Genomic DNA, 20,810 nt, shown 5'->3' with positions numbered 1-20,810 from the left:
ATCGACCAGGTCTACAGTGCAGGCTCTGTCTGAAGCACAGCATGAGATGCTGGGTGGTTGAACTGAATGATCACTTGCATCCTCTGCTTCCCACAGAGCACATAACTCCATAGCTAGAAGTGGATGCTGTCGGTGGAGACAACTGTGCACCCTGCTGCCACTTCTGCCCAGGAGACCTGATCTTGTTCGAAACGCCACACACCAAAAAGGACCCTCCATGGTCCTGACTATGTACAATGAAGTCTTGATTCAATGCTCCTAACAGCAAAAGAGGTCGGCGAAGTGTGTGTTTTGACATTTTTCCTTCTGCAGTGGGAGGCTGACTCTCCTACAAATGGCCATAAGATGGGGGATTCCTGAACACAGGCAGGGAAATCAAATACTGGACCGATGAAGGAATAGTAAATGTCCATTGCTGACTTGTTTCAATTTATGTCACTTACAATGGCCTCCAAATACTACACAGACAGTCCCATAAAGCTGACCTCACTACATCACCAAACTCCAGAAAGTTGCAGGATTCCCGGGCTTTCCGTGGAAAGCATAAATTGCTTCATAAGCCTATCGTGCCCTAAGATTGTCTGTGTTGGATCTGATGAAATCTCAAATTCCCTGACCTACCAGATTCCTCCCGAAAGTGACTGGAAATGTCTTAAACCATAGAGTTGTTTTGGAATGAAACATTCCCAAGGAAATTACAGAACTAAAGATATCCCAAGGTCATGCCACCATTTAAATCTGCGTCCCTGTACTATCCCATTGGGCCGCACTGCTGATCCATGTCGCCCATCGTGGACACTTGGCCCTACAGGACTACCGAAATCTCAGTCACTCTCAATCCTGGGGACCCCAGGGTCCTATGTCATTTGCACCGACCTGGCCTCATTCCACAGCATCTTTAAAATTTAGGTGTAGCTAAATTTAGCACCAGAAGAATCTGTGGATTAAAAACCTGGGTTGTGGTTTAAAAAGTGAGTCCAGATGTAAAACTGCATCTACCAGGTTTCAAATCCTAGCTCTACCGCTCACTAGATTTTATGAGCTTCGACAAACTTCTCTAAACCTTAGTTTTCTGATCTGTAAATTAGGGATGCCAATAGTTTCTACCTCATAAGGTTTCTGCGAAGATATATAATTATGCATATAAAAATACCTAAAACGGTTTCTGACATATTCAATGCCCTGACAATCCTATTATCAACTTTTTTTTTACTACAAAATTGAGGCCTAAGAAGACTAAGTAACTTGTCCAAGATGATACAGCTATGTTATGTGCAGATGTGATTTTTCTAAATTTATTCCAAAGGGTTGGCTAAGGGCTCTCATGGGCTATGGAAAAATAAATGAAAACAAAGAGCAGAGGATATAATACATAAGTAATCCAGAGAGGTAAGCCCCAGTTTCTACATCTCTAAAATGGGTGTATTGGGCTTGATTTCCTGGTTAAGATGGCATTTGTTGCGGGAAGATAGCGGAACAGTAAGACGCGGAGATCAAATTCCTCCCCACAAATACACCAGAAATACATCTACACGTGGAACAACTCCTACAGAACACCTACTGAACGCTGGCAGAAGACCTCAGACCTCCCAAAAGGCAAGAAACCCCCCCCCCCCCACATACCTGGGTAGGGCAAAAGAAAAAAGAATAAACAGAGACAAAACAATAGGGACGGGGCCTGCACCAGTGGGAGGCGGCCGTGAAGGAGGAAAGTTTTCCGCACACTAGAAGCCCCTTCGTGGGCGGAGACTGCGGGTGGCGGAGGGGGGAACCTTTAGAGCCGAGGAGGAGAGCACAGCAACAGGGGTGCGGAGAGCAAAGCGGAGAGATTCCCTCACAGAGGATCAGGGCCGACCAGCACTCACCAGCCCGAGAGGCTTGTCTGCTCCCCCGCCGGGGCGGGCGGGGCTGACAGCTGAGGCTCGGGCTTCGGTCGGAGCGCAGGGAGAGGACTGGGGTTGGCGGCGTGAACACGGACTGCAGGGGGTTAGTGCGCCACGGCTAGCCGGGAGGGAGTCCCGGGAAAAGTCTGGACCTGCCGAAGAGGGAAGAGACTTTTTCTTACCTCTTTGTTTCCTGGTGCGCGAGGAGAGGGGATTAAGAGCGCTGCTTAAAGGAGCTCCAGAGACGGGCGCGAGCCGCGGATAAAGGCGCGGACCCCAGAGACGGGCATGAGACGCTAAGGCTGCTTCTGCCGCCACCAAGAAGCCTCTGTGCGTGCACAGGTCACTCTCCACACCCTCCTTCCGGGGAGCCTGTGCAGCCCGCCTCTGCCAGGGTCCCGGGATCCAGGGACAACTCCCCCGGGAGAACGCACGTAGCGCCTCAGGCTGGTGCAACGTCACGCCGGCGCAACGTCACGCCGGCCTCTGCCGCCGCAGGCCCGCCCCGCACTCCGTGCCCCTCCCTCCGCGAATCAGCGGCTCCTTTAACCCCGTCCTGTGTGAGCAAAAAACAGACGCCCTCAGGCGACCTACACGCAGAGGCGGGGTCAAATACAAAGCTGAGCCCCTGGGAGCTGTGCGAACAAAGAAGAGAAAGGGAAATCTCTCCCAGCAGCCACGGAAGCAGCGCATTAAAGCTCCACAATCAACTTGATGTACCTGCATCTGTGGAATACATGAATAGACAACGAATCATCCCAAATTAAAGAGGTGGCCTTTGAGAGCAAGATTTATGATTTTTTTCCCCTTTTCCTCTTTTTGTGAGTGTGTATGTGTATGCTTCCGTGTGAGATTTTGTCTGTATAGCTTTGCTTCCACCATTTGTCCTAGGGTTCTATCCGTCCGTTTTTTTTTTGGTTGTTTTTTTAATTTTTTTCTTTTTTTTCTCTTAATAATTATTTTTCTATTTTAACAACTTTATTATATTTTATCTTACTTTATTATATTTTCCTTTATCTCCTTTCTTTTCTTCCTTCCTTCCCTCCTTCCTTCCTTCCTCCCTCCGTCCTTCCTTTCTTTCCTTCTTTCTTTCTCTCTTTCTAGTTCTACTAATTCTTTCTTTCTACTTTTTCTCCCTTTTATTCTGAGCCGTGTGGATGAAAGGCTCTTGGTGCTACAGCCAGGAGTTAGTGCTGTGCCTCTGAGGTGGGAGAGCCAACTTCAGGACACTGGTCCACAAGAGACCTCCCAGCTCCACATAATATCAAACGGCAAAAATCTCCCAGAGATCTCCATCTCAACACCAGCATCCAGCTTCACTCAACGACCAGCAAGCTACAGTGCTGGACATCCTATGCCAAACAACTAGCAAGACAGGAACACAACCCCACCCATTAGCAGAGAGGCTGCCTAAAATCATAATAAGTACACAGACACCACAAAACACACCACCAGACGTGGACCTACCCACCAGAAAGACAAGATCCAGCCTCATCCACCAGAACATAGGCAATAGTCCCCTCCACCAGGTAACCTACACAACCCACTGAACCAACCTTAGCCACTGGGAACAGACACCAAAAACAACGGGAACTACGAACCTGCAGCCTGCAAAAAGGAGACTCCAAACACAGTAAGATAAGCAAAATGAGAAGACAGAAGAACACACAGCAGATGAAGGAGCAAGATAAAAACCCACCAGACCTAACAAATGAAGAGGAAATAGGCAGTCTACCTGAAAAAGACTTCAGAATAATGATAGTAAAGATGATCCAAAATCTTGGAAATAGAATAGACAAAATTCAAGAAACATTTAACAAGGACCTAGAAGAACTAAAGATGAAACAAACAATGATGAACAACACAATAAATGAAATCAAAAATACTCTACATGGGGTCAATAGTAGAATAACTGAGGCAGAAGAACGGATAAGTGACCTGGAAGATAAAATAGTGGAAATAACTACTGCAGAGCAGAATAAAGAAAAAAGAATGAAAAGAATTGAAGAGAGTCTCAGAGACCTTTGGGACAACATTAAACGCACCAACATTCGAATCATAGGGGTTCCAGAAGAAGAAGAGAAAAAGAAAGGGACTGAGAAAATATTTGAAGTGATTATAGTTGAAAACGTCCCTAATATGGGAAAGGAAATAGTTAATCAAGTCCAGGAAGCACAGAGAGTCCCATACAGGATAAATCCAAGGAGAAATACGCCAAGACACATATTAATCAAACTGTCAAAAATTAAATACAAAGAAAACATATTAAAAGCAGCAAGGGAAAAACAACAAATAACACACAAGGGAATCCCCATAAGGTTAACAGCTGATCTTTCAGCAGAAACTCTGCAAGCCAGAAGGGACTGGCAGGACATATTTCAAGTGATGAAGGAGAAGAACTTGCAACCAAGATTACTCTACCCAGCAAGGATCTCATTCAGATTTGATGGAGAAATTAAAACCTTTACAGACAAGCAAAAGCTGAGAGAGTTCAGCACCACCAAACCAGCTCTACAACAACTGCTAAAGGAACTTCTCTAGGCAGGAAACACAAGAGAAGAAAAAGACCTACAGTAACGAACCCAAAACAATTAAGAAAATGGGAATAGGAACATACATATCAATAATTACCTTAAATGTAAATGGATTAAATGCTCCCACCAAAAGACACAGATTGGCTGAATGGATACAAAAACAAGACCCATATATTTGCTGTCTACAAGAGACCCACTTCAGACCTAGAGATACATAAAGACTGAAAGTGAGGGGGTGGAAAAAGATATTTCATGCAAATGGAAACCAAAAGAAAGCTGGAGTAGCAATTTTCATAGCAGACAAAATAGACTTTAAAATAAAGAAAAGACAAAGAAGGACACTACATAATGATCAAGGGATCAATCCAAGAAGAAGATTTAACAATTGTAAATATTTATGCACCCAACATAGGAGCACCTCAATACATAAGGCAAATACTAACAGCCATAAAAGGGGAAATTGACAGTAACACATTCATAGTAGGAGACTTTAACACCCCACTTTCACCAATGGACAGATCATCCAAAAGGAAAATAAATAAGGAGACACAAGCTTTAAATGATACATTAAACAAAATGGACTTCATTGATATTTATAGGACATCCATCCAAAAACAACAGAATACATATTTTTCTCAAGTGCTCATGGAACGTTCTCCAGGATAGATCATATCTTGGGTCACAAATCAAGCCTTGGTAAATTTAAGAAAACTGAAATTGTATCAAGTATCTTTTCCAACCACAACACTATGAGACTAGATATCAATTACAGGAAAAGATCTGTAAAAAATACAAACACATGGAGGCTAAACAATACACTACTTAATAACGAAGTGATCACTGAAGAAATCAATGAGGAAATAAAAAGATACCTAGAAACAAATGACAACGGAGACACGACGACCCAAAATCTATGGGATGCAGCAAAAGCAGTTCTAAGAGGGAAGTTTATAGCAATACAATCCTACCTTAAGAAACAGAAAACATCTCGAATAAACAAACTAACCTTGCACCTCAAGCAATTAGAGAAAGAAGAACCAAAAAAACCCAAAGTTAGCAGAGGGAAAGAAATCATAAAAATCAGATCAGAAACAAATGAAAAAGAAATGAAGGAAAGGATAGCAAAGATCAATAAAACTAAAAGCTGGTTCTTTGAGAAGATAAACAAAATTGATAAACCATTAGCCAAACTCATCAAGAAAAAAAGGGAGAAGACTCCAATCAATAGAATTAGAAATGAAAAAGGAGAAGTAGCAACTGACACTGCAGAAATACAAAAGATCATGAGAGATTACTACAAGCAACTCTATGCCAATAAAATGGACAAACTGGAAGAAATGGACGAATTCTTAGAAATGCACAACCTGCCAAGACTGAGTCAGGAAGAAATAGAAAATATGAACAGACCAATCACAAGCACTAAAATTGAAACTGTGATTAAAAATTTTCCAACCAACAAAAGCCCAGGACCAGATGGCTTCATAAGCGAATTCTATCAAACATTTAGAGAAGAGCTAACACATATCCTTCTCAAACTCTTCCAAAATATAGCAGAGGGAGGAACACTCCCAAACTCATTCTACGAGGCCACCATCACCCCGATAGCAAAACCAGAAAAACATGTCACAAAAGAAGAACACTACAGGCCAATATCCCTGATGAACATAGATGCAAAAATCCTCAACAAAATACTAGCAAACAGAATCCAACAGCACATTAAACGGATCATACACCATGATGAAGTGGGGTTTATTCCAGGAATGCAAGGATTCTTCAATATATGCAAATCAATCAACGTGATACACCATATTAACAAATTGAAGGAGAAAAACCATATGATCATCTCAACAGATGCAGAGAAAGCTTTCAACAAAATTCAACACCCATTTATGATTAAAAACCCTGCAGAAAGTAGGCATAGAGGGAACTTTCCTAAACATAATAAAGGCCATACATGACAAACCCACAGCCAACATCCTCCTCAATGGTGAAAAACTTAAAGCATTTCCACTAAGATCAGGAACAAGACAAGGTTGCCCACTCTCACCACTCTTATTCAGCATAGTTTTGGAAGTTTTAGCCACAGCAATCAGAGAAGAAAAGGAAATAAAAGGAATCCAAACCGGAAAAGAAGAAACAAAGCTGTCACTGTTTGCAGATTACATGATACTATGCATAGAGAATCCTAAAGATGCTACCAGAAAACTACTAGAGGTAATCAATGAATTTGGTAAAGTAGCAGGATACAAAATTAATGCACAGAAATCTCTGGCATTCCTATACACTAATGATGAAAAATCTGAAAGTGAAATCAAGAAAACACTCCCATTTACCACTGCAACAAAAAGAATAAAATATCTAGGAATAAACTTACCTAAGGAGACAAAAGACTTGTACGCAGAAAGTTATAGGACACTGATGAAAGAAATTAAAGATGATATAAATAGATGGAGAGATATACCATGTTCTTGGATTGGAAGAATCAACATTGTGAAAATGACTCTACTACCCAAAGCAATCTACAGATTCAATGCAATCCCTATCAAACTACCACTGGCATTTTCACAGAACTAGAACAAAAACTTTCACAATTTGTATGGAAACACAAAAGACCCCGAATAGCCAAAGCAATCTTGAGAACGAAAGAAGGAACTGGAGGAATCAGGCTCCCTGACTTCACACTATACTACAAAGCTACAGTAATTAAGACAGTATGGTACTGGCACAAAAACAGAAATATAGATCGATGGAACAGGATAGAAAGCCCAGAGGTAAACCCATGCACGTATGGTCACCTAATTTATGACAAGGGAGGCAAGGACATACAATGGAGAAAGGACAGCCTCTTCAATAAGTGGTTCCGGGAAAACTGGACAGGTACATGTAAAAGTATGAGATTAGATCACTCCCTAACACCATACACAAAAGTAAGCTCAAAGTGGATTAAAGACCTAAGGCCAGAAACTATCAAACTCGTAGTGGAAAACATAGGCAGAACACTCTATGACATAAATCACAGCAAGATCCTTTTTGACCCACCTCCTAGAGAAATGGAAATAAAAACAAAAATAAACTAATAGGATCTAATGAAACTTAAAAGCTTTTACACAGCAAAGGAAACCATAAAAAAGACCAAAAGACAACCCTCAGAATGGGAGAAAATATTTGCAAATGAAGCGACTGACAAAGGATTAATCTCCAAAATTTATAAGCAGCTCATGCAGCTCAATAACAAAAAACCAAACAACCCAATCCAAAAATGGGCAGAAGACCTAAATAGACATTTCTCCGAAGAAGATATACAGACTACCAACAAACACATGAAAGAATGCTCAACATCATTAATCATTAGAGAAATGCAAATCAAAACTACGAGATATCTCACACCAGTCAGAATGGCCATCATCAAAAAATCTACAAACAATAAATGCTGGAGAGGGTGTGGAGAAAAGGGAACCCTCTTGCACTGCTGGTGGCAATGTAAATTGATACAGCCACTGTGGAGAACAGTATGGAGGTTCCTTAAAATATTACAAATAGAATTACCATATGACCCAGCAATCCCACTACTGGGCATATACCCTGAGAAAACCATAATTCAAAAAGTGTCATGTACCAAAATGTTCATTGCAGCTCTATTTAAAATAGCCCGGAGATGGAAACAACCTAAGTGTCCATCATCGGATGAATGGATAAAGAAGATGTGGCACATATATACAATGGAATATTACTCAGCCATAGAAAGAAATGAAATTGAGCTATTTGTAATGAGGTGGATAGACCTAGAGTCTGTCATACAGAGTGAAGTAAGTCAGAAAGAGAAAGACAAATACCATATGCTAACACATATATATGGAATTTAAGGAAAAAAAAATGTCATGAAGAACCTAGGGGTAAGACAGGAATAAAGACACAGACCTACTAGAGAATGGACCTGAGGATATGGGGAGGGGGAAGGGTAAGCTGTGACAAAGCGAGAGAGAGGCATGGACATATATACACTACCAAACGTAAGGTAGCTAGCTAGTGGGAAGCAGCCACATAGCACAGGGAGCTATGTGTGACCGCCTGGAGTGGTGGGATAGGGAGGGTGGGAGGGAGGGAGACGCAAGAGGGCAGAGATATGGGAACATATGTATGACTGATGTATAACTGATTCACTTTGTTATAAAGCAGAAACTAACACACCATTGTGAAGCAATTATACTCCAATAAAGATGTAAAAAAAAAAAAGATGGCATTTGTTTGTAATTCCTGGTAATCTCTAAATGTCTGCTATTGAAATAGTTATAAAAATATGGAAAATTTTTTAATATGTCATTCTCTAGGAAATTAGGGGTAATAGGATGGAGATAGACTAATCAATAAAACTGCTGGTATAGATATGTGTTGTTCTCTAAAATAGAATGGTATGTCATGCTGAGATGATAGTAGGAAGAAGCCAAATCCTATACCCACTGTCCCGCTGCCTGTTACCAGCTTGGAGTTAGAGGATCTTCAAAATAAAAAAAATAATAAATAGGGACTTCCCTGGAGGTCTGGTGGTTCAGACTCTGGACTTGCAATGCAGTGGGTGTGGGTTCGATCCCTGGTCTGGGAATTAAGATCCCATATGCCACATGCAGCAAGGCCAAAGGCCAAAAATAAAAAATAAATAAAAAACAAAACATTCCTTCCTAAAAAAGAATAAATAATAAAAAATTGTATCCATCCCCATCCACCTTGCCTCACCCTACCGTGCAGGTACTATTTCATAGGTCGTAAAAGTTACGTCCCTGATGTGGCCACCACTACACCGCTATATCCCCCCTACACAAATTAGCATGGTCCCTTAACAGGCTTTCTAAAAGAACTAGAACTTCAAACAACTTAATGGCAAGTAGGCAGTATCATTTTTGGAAATGCAAGAAGACCACCCAAATGAGAACAAAGGCTGTTTATTCACAGCTTGTTATAACAAGAGAGTCAGCCACCATCACTTGTGTTTGGCAGAAACTCAAGGGCAGGCAGAGGAGGAAGAGCGAGGAGAAAGGGAAGCCTCCACGTGCGCCCTGATTGGAGGTTGTTGGCCTGGAAGCTGGAGGTGGGCCAACTAAGAGCAGGGCTCCTATGTGATTGGTTAGGGTGTCTATTTGGCTTTCTCTGATTGGTGGGAAGGTGGAAGCAGGGGTGAATATTAGGGAAGCTGTCAGATATTAAGTCCTGGCCATTTGGGGCCGATTGTTGCAGGGCCTATTGCCTGGCTTCCTACACTGGTTGCTGGAGACTGTGGTGGGACTTGTGTTAGGTCTGACTCATAGATAGCAGGCTGCCTCCCTGGGCTGGTGACTGTGGATCATAGTGTGGTTTCCCCAGGCTGGTTGATGCAAAACTCTTTTCTGTGTGGTCTGGCTGTTGTCTGTTTATATATTGTCTCTCAAATGTGTTACGCTTAGGATGTGCATGGAAAGGCAGGGGTGGGAAACTACAATGTCAGAATATGCCAGAAATTCTAAGTTTTCACATAACTGCTTCTGATTAGAAAAGAACTAGAGAATGTCAAGGCGACCTGAGGAAGAGTTCCTTGGTCCTGCAGGCAAAGCCCCTGCAGGGGAGAAGAGGACCTCATCTAAGTCCAGGAGGACATTACTGAATAATTCTGCTTTCAAGATACATGACCCTGACTTCAGTGTGAGACAGATAGGTTTTCAACAAGTGGACACTAAGAGCAAGTTTTCTATCTGTTAGGAAAACACTAAAACTAGACTAATGCTTCCTCAGTCGAAGACGAAGAAACAATAAATCTTCACTGTCCTCATGAATAATTTTTCTATGGCATAAAAAGGGAATATTAACTGTTTTAAAGTGTTCAGAAATCATATTTCTGAAAACTATTATTTGCTACCAGTAAAAATAATTTTTAGAAAAATATTTTCATTTTTCTCAAATATATACCAGAAATCACAGACTGTTGAAAAAATAGAGATCAAGATAACACAGAAAGACACAAGGCTGAGATCTAATCTGAGATCACCAAAGTTGAAGACCCTCTCTAAAACTGCAAGGGTAGGATTAAAACCCAAATGTAGGCATCTTTTTCTTTACATGTATTGACGTAACATTTATTTATAACATTAGATAAGTTTCATGTGTATTTCATTATATTTCTACTTCTGCATACACTAGAGTATGCTCACCACCAAACGTTTAGTTTCCATTTATCACCCTTTAACCTATTTCAACCTCCTTGCCCCCTTCCCTCTGGTAAACCACTACTCAGTTCTCTGTATCTATGTTTGTTTTTGTTTGGTTTGGCTTGTTCATGTATTTTGTTTTTATTTGTTTGTTTTTTATATTCCACATATGAGTGAGATCATAGGTATTTGTCTTTCTCCATCTGACTTACTCGGCTTAGCATAACGCCCTCAAGGAAACGCTCACCGTTTGTGGGAATGTAAATTGGTGCAGCCATTATTGGTGCAAACAGTATGGAGAGTCCTCAAAAAATTGAGACTAGAACTACCATATAATCCAGCTACTCCACTTCTGGGTGGGCATCCTTAAAGAGAAGACTTTACATATATGTAGCTCCTACTCAAGGAAAAACTAAAGAAGTTACCTCAGAATGCAAAGAAAAAGACAAAAAGATTCGGAGTAGATGATAAAATGGAGGGAAAAGTAGCAAATAAACTAAGTATATATATACAGATATATGTATGTGTGTGTTTGTGTGTGTATATATATATTTAGAGATGAAAAAGAAATTCCCTGAGCTAAAAAAAATAACTGCATCTGTAGATCAAAAGAGTTCCCCCTCATCCCAGGAAGAGAATATAAAACTTGACAAAAATGTTAAATTTCAAAGACTTAGGGAAAAAATCCTGGTTTTCAACAATAGAAGAGACATTATGTTTGCCTCTTATTTCTCCTCCATGAGACTAGATTCCAGAAGAAAACGGAGCTAGGTCTATAGAGTTGGATAAGAAACCAGAGAGTTTCTTACACCAAACTAGGTATTTATTCACAAATAGGAAGGAAAGATATTTTTCAGACATTCTATGAAACTGAAAAAATAGTTTCACATAGATTGCTTGAAAAATATACTGCAGAATGTATTTCATATGACCAAGAAGTTAATCAAAATTAAAGGGCCAAAAATATGCAGAACAGCATAAAGAAAAAGCTGAGACTAAACACTGCATAGTATTAAAGTAGTTGTACATCTACGTATCTTTTTGTAAATGAGATAAATTAATACAAAAAATTTAAATTATCTTCTGAAAATGGGCAAAATGTTTAAAACATTCTGTAATTTACTACAAATAATATATATCAATACACCAACATCAATATATGATAGATCACATAGATTACAAGAGACAGTATTCATATACCTTAATTTTAATCAAGCTAAATCAATCTTTGTATTCTACCAAAAATTGTCAATAGAAATTTGGCAAATTGACCTTAAACTTGGCCAAAATAAATCTCAATTCTATAATTATAGAGGCCAGACTATCTAATTATAAAACTAATATTATAAATTAATTTGTTCATGTAATACAAAAAATATTCTTGTATATTAAAAAATTATTCAAACAGATAAAAAAGAAAAATATTACAAAATAGAACTATGAAGAGGCCACCAAAGGCATATTTAAAACTTTAGAAAGCTATGATTTTTTTTAAATAGAAAAATACTAGTATAATTTATTCAAGGAGCAGATATTTAAAATATTAAAGATAGGTTAACCAGAATATAATAAATCTGTGAATAGAAAAGAAAGAATTAATAAATGAGTGCAGGAAAAAGTTACAATTAGTATATATTAGTACCAAGTTTGCTTCTTAGGGAATAGTTAAATAATAGAAATACCACGTTAAGAAAAAAAATCAGAAACAGTAAAGGAAAAGTTGAAAAAACAAATATAGAATACTTTGTATAACTTCATGTTAATAATTTGATTTATTTCAAAGAAATGGAGGTTACCCTGGAGCAATATAAAATAGCCAAACTCAATTAAAAGGAAGTAGAAAAAGTGAATATATCTATAAACAAAGAATGCATGTGGAAAGACCATTTCTAGTGTCTCTGAGCACATGAGTGAATTATTTCAACCTTTAACACGCTAGATGATTCTAGACATTTATATGCTTTTTCAACACGTAGGGAAAAAAGTTGAGCAATTTATTTTATGAATCCACCATAATCCTCATAACCAAAGTTTGATAATGAACAAAACAGAAATTAGAGATAAGTCTCATCTACTTCCATACGTATATAAAAAAAAAAATCCTAACTGAAATACTAACAAATTTGTAGTCCACTAAAATCAAGAACAAATGCTTGGATGTTTTAATATTAAGAATTTTAGCACTGAAATATATTATTAACTCAAACAAGAAAAACCTTGTAGTCCCCTCAATTTTTGGTTGAAAAAGATATTTAATAAAGTCCAATCATTATTCTTGATTTTATAAGCTTTAAAAAAGCTAAGAGTAAAAACATGAGACAGAGTAACAATCTCACGCCAAAAGTCATTGCCGTTATTAAGTCAATGAGACGCACCTTCGTTAAAGCAATGTTATAATCATCATTCTGTCTTAGCATTGTTCTGGATGCTACAATGAAACTCAAAACAGATGACAATAATTAGGAAGAGACAATAGTATCATTATTAATGACTGATGTGGCTGTATATCTAGAGAATCTACATAAATAAGCTGAAAAACCTCTTCTAATTCATATGAAAGTGGATATACACCAAACACACAAAAATCAATAGTTCTTTCAATATACCAATAATAATTTTTCAATAAAATTTGTAGTTTTTACAAAAGCTTGAAAACTATTGACCTTTTTTCTAGGTACTTTATTGAGAAAATGTCTTTTTTTTTTTCTACCGTATGTCTAAACATTGTAAAAGAAAATCTGAATAAATCATCAGAAGTACCCATGTTCCTGGGTATGTATAGCTTAAACATACTAAAATCTCAAGTTTGGAACGTAAAATTATTTTTAAGAATACAAAATTTTGAAAGACTACAAAGTGATGGTTGCTAACAAGTATTTTATAAAGAACAGTGAAAGAGGACATGATTGCTTAGACAATAAAATACACTCTCAGCTGAGATGTTTGCAATTTTAGCAAAATGCATGCAATGCATACAACAAGTTACAAATTTAATTACAAAAATACTAAGGTTCCAATAGGCGACTGGAGAACAAACATAACCAGAAAGTCATGAAAGAGGTGATTCCGATGGCTAAATACTTGAAAAAAAAAATGCGTCATGACCAGTAGTTAAAGAATTTGTCCAACTGTGAAATACTACTCAGACCTATTAAATTTGCAAATATAATACCAATACTGTCAGGAGAGATGTGGTACAACACCTCACAGTTATTACCAGTGGAGGTGTCATAACTTTCTGGATAGTGATTTGGAAATGTGGCTGCAAATGGGGGGAAGGAAGGGAGAGAAAGAGGAAAGAAACACACAAAAAATATTTGCGCATCTCAGTGTAGTGAGATTCTATGATGTTTCCCCTTTACAGTTTTCTGTGCTTCTCAAATTTTCTATAATGAGCATTTACTAATTTAAATTAAGCTGTAATAAGATAAATATTACTTTTAATTAATCTAAAATTAGAATGTGGAGTTGACATAGACAATCTCTAAGTGACTTCCAGTTATGAATAATTCTATGGCTGTAATGATGTCGACATTCACTTTTCCACAATTATGTTTGATGTACAAGGGAACCATATACATCTAACCATTTTTAAGACTATTGATGACCTACCATGAATTTTAAGTCTCTGCATCCTTAGTCAAGCTTAATGGTATAGTTTACTTTTCTTGTTTCGGTAAAGTAGACTAGGAATAAACTTCCCCTGCTTATTCTAAAATTACATTAATATGTAAAGAATAGAAATAATTGATTGCCTAGAACATGTCTGAAAATTCTACAAATTATTAAGACTCTTCGATTAGGTAAGCAAGACTTACAGGTCATCTTTAACAAACAAGTTTGAAATATCTGTGAAAGGAAGCTTTCGTATGGAGCCCGACTATATGAGCAGAGTATAGTGATGAGTGAAGAAAGAACCATATCATTTGAGTATTTTTTTTAAAAAAGGAGGGGAATGTAGTGTCTATGATTTTGCTTAGATTCGAGAAAGACTCCTATCATTCGGGTTTAAAAAGGAGAGAGGCCTGGGGCTTCCCTGGTGGCGCAGTGGTTGAGAGTCCGCCTGCCGATACAGGGGACGCGGGTTCGTGCCCCGGTCTGGGAGGATCCCACGTGCCGTGGAGCATCTGGGCCCGTGAGCCATGGCCGCTGAGCCTGCGCGTCCGGAGCCTGTGCTCCGCAACGGGAGAGGCCACAACAGTGAGAGGCCCACGTACCACAAAAAAAAAAAAGGGAGAGAGGCCTAAAATGTTGTCCACTCAACTGCTCACATGGAGGAGATTAACCAGATAGTTATTCATCAATTCACATCTCTAATTGCAGAACATGATCACTGCTTTTGTCTCTTTCGGAAACAAATCAACTTGTTGTCATTATATATAGTCTTCAATTATACAGCAGAACAGAATTTAAAAAGGGAAAGTATGCTGTTAAATCTCTGTCTAATGTCAGTCAAGCTAAACTGTGGCCCTGAAACAGGCTTTCCAATATATACGACTTAAATAAGTGACTCAATTTTTTAAATTCTCTGTGCCTGGTTAGGCAAGAAGATCTTTCTGCTCACTTCAGTAAAATAAAATCAAAGGTGCAATTGCTGGGTTTGCAATTCATCAAGCCCATTACCCTTATCACTTCCTTATCTGAGAGTTTAAAACTGTGGTTTCTTCATATTCACGAGTTCACTATTCTTTGAGAATCTAAAGGGAATACCTTCAAAATTTGCTAACCTAGTCCCAGTAAAGGCAAGATTGCTTTGGGGAAAATGTTTCTTAGAATAGAAACTCCATTATTTCCATCTATTGTCAAGATCATCTTTTACTACAGAGACAAATTCCTGATCTAATTAGTCATTACTCTGACTTTCCTAAAAATTACAAGAATTTTGCAGGTTCTCATGTATTTGTAAAACTTGAGCACATATCCAGGTGTTTCAATGAAATAGTTTCCACTGTCTTCTATTCTCTGTAACAGACTGTTTACCTCAGCCACAGGTTTGAGTCAACTGTGAATCATTCACTGTCAAAATAATTTGATTAATCACTTTGAATTTTAAAATTCAATTCAAAGTAAAATCCTTTTCTTATTTTTTTCTTCCACCATGTGCTGTCTTCCAATTTACCTTATCTGGTGTAAAGGAAGAAATCTGTGATGCATCTTAATTCATACTAATTTGTTCAGGCTTCATATAGACAGATCCTTTGAAATCATTATCATGCCTTAAACTTTCTTTCTCCAAACTGAGTGTGAAATCTTTATGATTTCTTATATAACCCACTCTTCTTACCCCATGACACATTTTTTGCTCATCTTGACCACTCTGTTGATTTCAATCTTTTTATAAATTCTTAGACAAACATTTTCTGTAATTCACCAATTCAGCTAGTGTGTCTATACAAATTGAGCATATCACATGTACCAAGTTCCATGGGAGCCAGTAAGAGATTAGCAGGTGAAAAGCTTGAATAACTACCTGAATGGTACCGAAGACCACTTCTTGGTCCTCTTTCTGCTGTTAGTCTATCCATCCCAACATCACAAACATTTGATTTCTGTGCAATGAGTGAGTGAATGATTTGATGATGAACTGGGATTGGACTATTTTCCTGCCACAATTGTATATAATGTCAATATCCTCTAATAGAGTTAAATATTGGTCCCTATGTCAATATTTTTGCTTTCAATACACAATTTTTCTGATTTATCAAAGCCACTGTGCAATCACTAATGTCATGTACTAAAATCTCAGTGGTTTACTTCCATTTAGGGACTCACATGCTGAACCTAGTTTGAGGAAGAATTTCTGTTCATCTTCAATCCTAGTCCTTCAGTTAATAATCATACTCTTGAGACACACTGTGCTCAGAACCCACATGACAGGTGTTGGCCTTGAGGAAGTGGTATCTAAGGCCCTTCAAGAAGCAATTTCATATACTTGAGGCAGCAGGTTTCATCACCTCTTCTGCCTCTTGGTTTTGCTAACTTTGATTATAATTCATCAAGATGGAAAGAGGAAAATTAAAACAACTAGAGAAGCCAAAATAGAATTAAAACAGACTGGAGAATGAATGAAGGATAGGGACTCTGAAAAAGTATCAGTGGCATTAAATGGTCTTTCTTAGGGCCCTGATATTTTCAGAATACATTTGTGAACTTAGATGTTCTCCTCAATGCGGTCCTCCCCTCATCAGTACTGGCACAGCCAACTATGATTCAGAATGGATGATAAATTCGGTTTGAGTATAATGAAACAGAAAACACAGAATAACAGTGGCTGAAGCAAAAAATAACCCACTTATCTCTCCTGTAGACAAAGTGTGATGGGTCCACTAAGACTAGGACCTCGGCCGTTCTTACCACATGGCAGTGACCTTGTTCATCAAGATGGCAGCCTCAGCTCCAGCATGTCCAGAGGGAAGGAGCCAGAGGGAAGTGGAAAGGGCATGAGTCCATGCTCCCTCCCTTTAAGGATGCTTCCTGCAAAGTGCCCACACCATCTCTGCTCCTGTTCTGCTCCCATCACTTTGGCTAGAATTTCATTATATGGCCATATCAGCTGTGAAAGAGATTGGGGAATTTCGTTTTTGTCCTGGGAAATTATGTGCCCAGCTAGCATTTGAAAGTTCCATGATTAAAGAAGAAGAGAGAATGGATATTGAGGAGCAACTATCATTACCTGCCAGAGAACTAATTATTTTTGTTAAATAATGATTGGAATAATTTGATGACACATGAAATCTGACCACCTCTTCTTCTACTCAGACCAGCTTTCCCTCAATAGGGTGTGATGGATGATTTTGCCCTAAAGCATGGTTATAACAAAACCATGATTATAGATGAGATACCATTGAGCACAATATCTAAATTTATCATAGATATCACAAGTATATCTTCAGATAAATCAGACAAAATGACCCATGCATAACATTTCACATAGAAAAGTAAAATGTATATTAAAGTTCATGAAAACTGGTTACTTCAATTTAAGCCATATCTTGATAAACACATAAAAATGTTCCTTTCTTCCCTAACTGCACTTTAGCATCACCTGGGGAGTCTGTCTTGTTGCTGTTGCTGTTATTTGCTCCCTGATCATCTGATAATGCCAAGGCCCAGCACACACCTGAGACCAATTAATCCAGAATCTGGCGGGTATAGAAAAAGGAAGTGGGACTAGGTCTCTGGATGTTTTAAAAGCACCTTCTCAAACACAGTCCATCCATATGAACTGCTAATGAAGCCTTAGAATGTAAGCATTAAACAGTGCTTTTTTAAACAGCACTGATGCTTTTCTTTAAAAAAAAAAAGCTCAATTTTTGTCAATGCTTTATTTTCTTTTTAATTAATAAATTTTATTTCTTTTTCTGCGCTGGGTCTTCGTTGCTGCGCGCGGGTTTTCTCTAGTTGTGGCGAGCAGGGGCTACTCTTCGTTGTGGCGCCCGGGCTTCTCTTGCGGTGGCTTCTCTTTGTTATGGAGCATGGGCTCTAGGCACGTGGGCTTCAGTAGTTGTGGCACATGGGCTCAGTAGCTGTGGCTTGCAGGCTCTAGAGCACAGGCTCAGTAGTTGTGGTGTGAGGGCTTAGTTGCTCCGCGGCACGTGGGACCTTCCCAGACCAGGGCTTGAACCCGTGTCCCCTGCATTGGCAGACGGATTCTTAACCACTGTGCCACCAGGGAAGTCCAGCATTGATGCTTTTAATTGCACTCAAGAGTAAAGTGCAATTAAGAAAATCTGTGATGTGATTGATCTCTCTGTATATTGGACTTTATTTTGCACTAAATAAAGTAAGTCACTAAGGTCAACTAAACATGTTTCCAACGACTCTCCTTTGAAACCCAGCACTTCTTTTTCTTCCAGGTTAATTATATAAAGCAATCGCAATGATATAATCTGTAGTAACAAAATATTTTTTACGTGCAGAAAGAGGGGAGACTTAGGTGCTCATCGTGATATAAAATATAAGATTTAATTGAGATCCTTTAATGTTGTCACAAAAATTTTCAATTCTACCTGTTGGTGCCAGGGCCTGGGCGTCTCAGAGGTAACCCACTGCTCTTTTAGCCAGGAGGCTTTTGGTAGTTCCAGCCTTCCTAAATAAACGGGACAGATGCAGAAAGATAAAACTTCTCCCCTAAAAATTAACATAAGGGCCAAGCCCTATGACCAACATGAAAAAACTTGGATTCTAAGCCCAGATCTGCCCTGATTACCAACATGACTTTAACTTCTAATAACCCACTCTCCCTGAGGCAAGGCGTCCTCATCTGTAAACACACAGGCATTTGTCTAGCGGTGTCCAGATCCCCTTCCGGCTCCAGAACCCTAAGTTTCTCCCCAGCAGTCATCCTACTTGGAAAGAAAAGTACTAATTCAGATTTCCTGTCCAAATCATTCCATCCGTCCTCCCCCTGACCGCAGGTCATATTAGAATAGACGCAATGACTAGAGGGAAAATCCCCAATTTGAGCCTCTCCCAGGTTCCCCTGACGATGTAAGTACATTAAGTTCAGGGAATGTGGTTGGAGTTCACTCAGGGGTCATGCACATAATACAGAAAACACCTGGCAGGACTTCTTCTCTTTGGGATCTCTAGGGAGGACCACTGTTTAAAGCTTTGAGACTTTCTATCAGTCATGGGATGCCTAACTTTCCAATGGTCCATACAACAAAACTGACTTCAGAATGGGCAGCAGAAGCACTGAGGGTCTAAGGGGATAAATCTCATAAAAATCTAGATGCTGAGGATGAATATGGAAACCAAGACTAGAAGACTGGAGCCTCATTGATATGAGACAAACCTGGAACGTGTCTCAGTTTCCAGAATGAAGAGCCATGGATTCAGTTTGGGCACTGCAACACACAACCTTGATGGTGGAGTCAAGATACTTGAGGTTTTTGTGCAGAGTTACATGCCACCTGTTAGGAACTCTGAGTGAGAAATGGCATAAGGTTAATGGGAAAAACACGGAGAGTCTAGGGCTGCATGTATAAGAAACTAGAATATCAGGCTACTCAAAGGCAGGGCCAAATAAAAGAAGAGATCATGAGACTCAGAGGAGAACTAAGATAGATATCTTTGGTGGATAGTACACCAAATATTCTTCCAATTGCTTACTGCAGAATCCCAGGTTCATTTAGGGCAGTGATGCATCGTGCTAGAAATTCTCAGTCTCACAGCCTCCCTTGTGTGAGCAGGGGGTGCATAAGTGGGGAACAGAGTCATGAAATAATTCTGGCCCAGGTGATGTAGGCAGTAGCCCCTGGAGTTGCCATCCTCTCCCAAATCAGAACAGACAAAAGCCTCTGAAGGAGGCAGGCTGCTGACTCCTCCTCTTCCCTCAGCCTGGAGCGTGACTATGAGGCTGGAGCTGAAGCCTCCATTTTGCAACCATGAGGCAAAAAGAAGACAAAAGCTGGAAGGTAAGGGTGGGACATGGGACATCACAGAACCACCAGACCATCCTAGACTTCAAGCTATAAGAGGAAATAAAGCGCTATTTGATTAAGCCGAATTACAGGCAGACCATAACATTCAATAAGCCAAACAGCTCATTAATTACAGTTTAATAATACTTCATGACTTCATAATAGTGAAGAATTGGAAAGCATGAGAAAACTGTACAATAGAGCATACCCTGCTATTCCAGCATCTGCTCGTAGGAACCAACCAAATGCCTCTTGTTGATAATCTCCCTTGAGATTTAAAAAAAAAAATTAAAGGCTTCCAAGGAGCCAGATGAACTCAGAGCTTTAAAACACATGTAAAGGAATTCTCAGCACATCCTTACTGAAGAGGGGGGTGTTTCTGCCATTTCTCTAAACAATGGAGGAGAGATAGAAAGGCACTAAAATTAGATTCATGCCAGAGCCCTGACATTTGAGATGATACAAAAACTACCAACTGGCACTTATAAATGACGAGAGATTCACAGGAGACAAGCACATCTGCCCCGTGTAGCTGATTAGTTTGAAAGGCAGCATTAAGACTCAGCGGTTACAGATAATGCCTGAAGAATTTCAGATTAGTTGAAGAGAGACAAATAGGAAAATGTTATTTTTCCGGTTTGTGAAGAGGTATTGAGGCCCGAACACCTGGCTGCTGAAGAAATAAACTCCCTCGGGGCTGCACTGTATGTACTGCTCAGAGCGAGTAGCATTTGCCTTCTGCATGGGCTGGTCAGAGCAGATGCTAGCCTGGTGACGTCCAGCCCCGCAGCTTTC

Source organism: Leucopleurus acutus (assembly GCF_964270905.1).
Source record: "Leucopleurus acutus genome assembly, chromosome: 18".
In the NCBI taxonomy this organism is placed as follows: domain Eukaryota; kingdom Metazoa; phylum Chordata; class Mammalia; order Artiodactyla; family Delphinidae; genus Leucopleurus; species Leucopleurus acutus.
The sequence above is the reverse complement of the archived record's forward strand: the minus strand, read 5'-3'. Positions refer to the sequence as shown.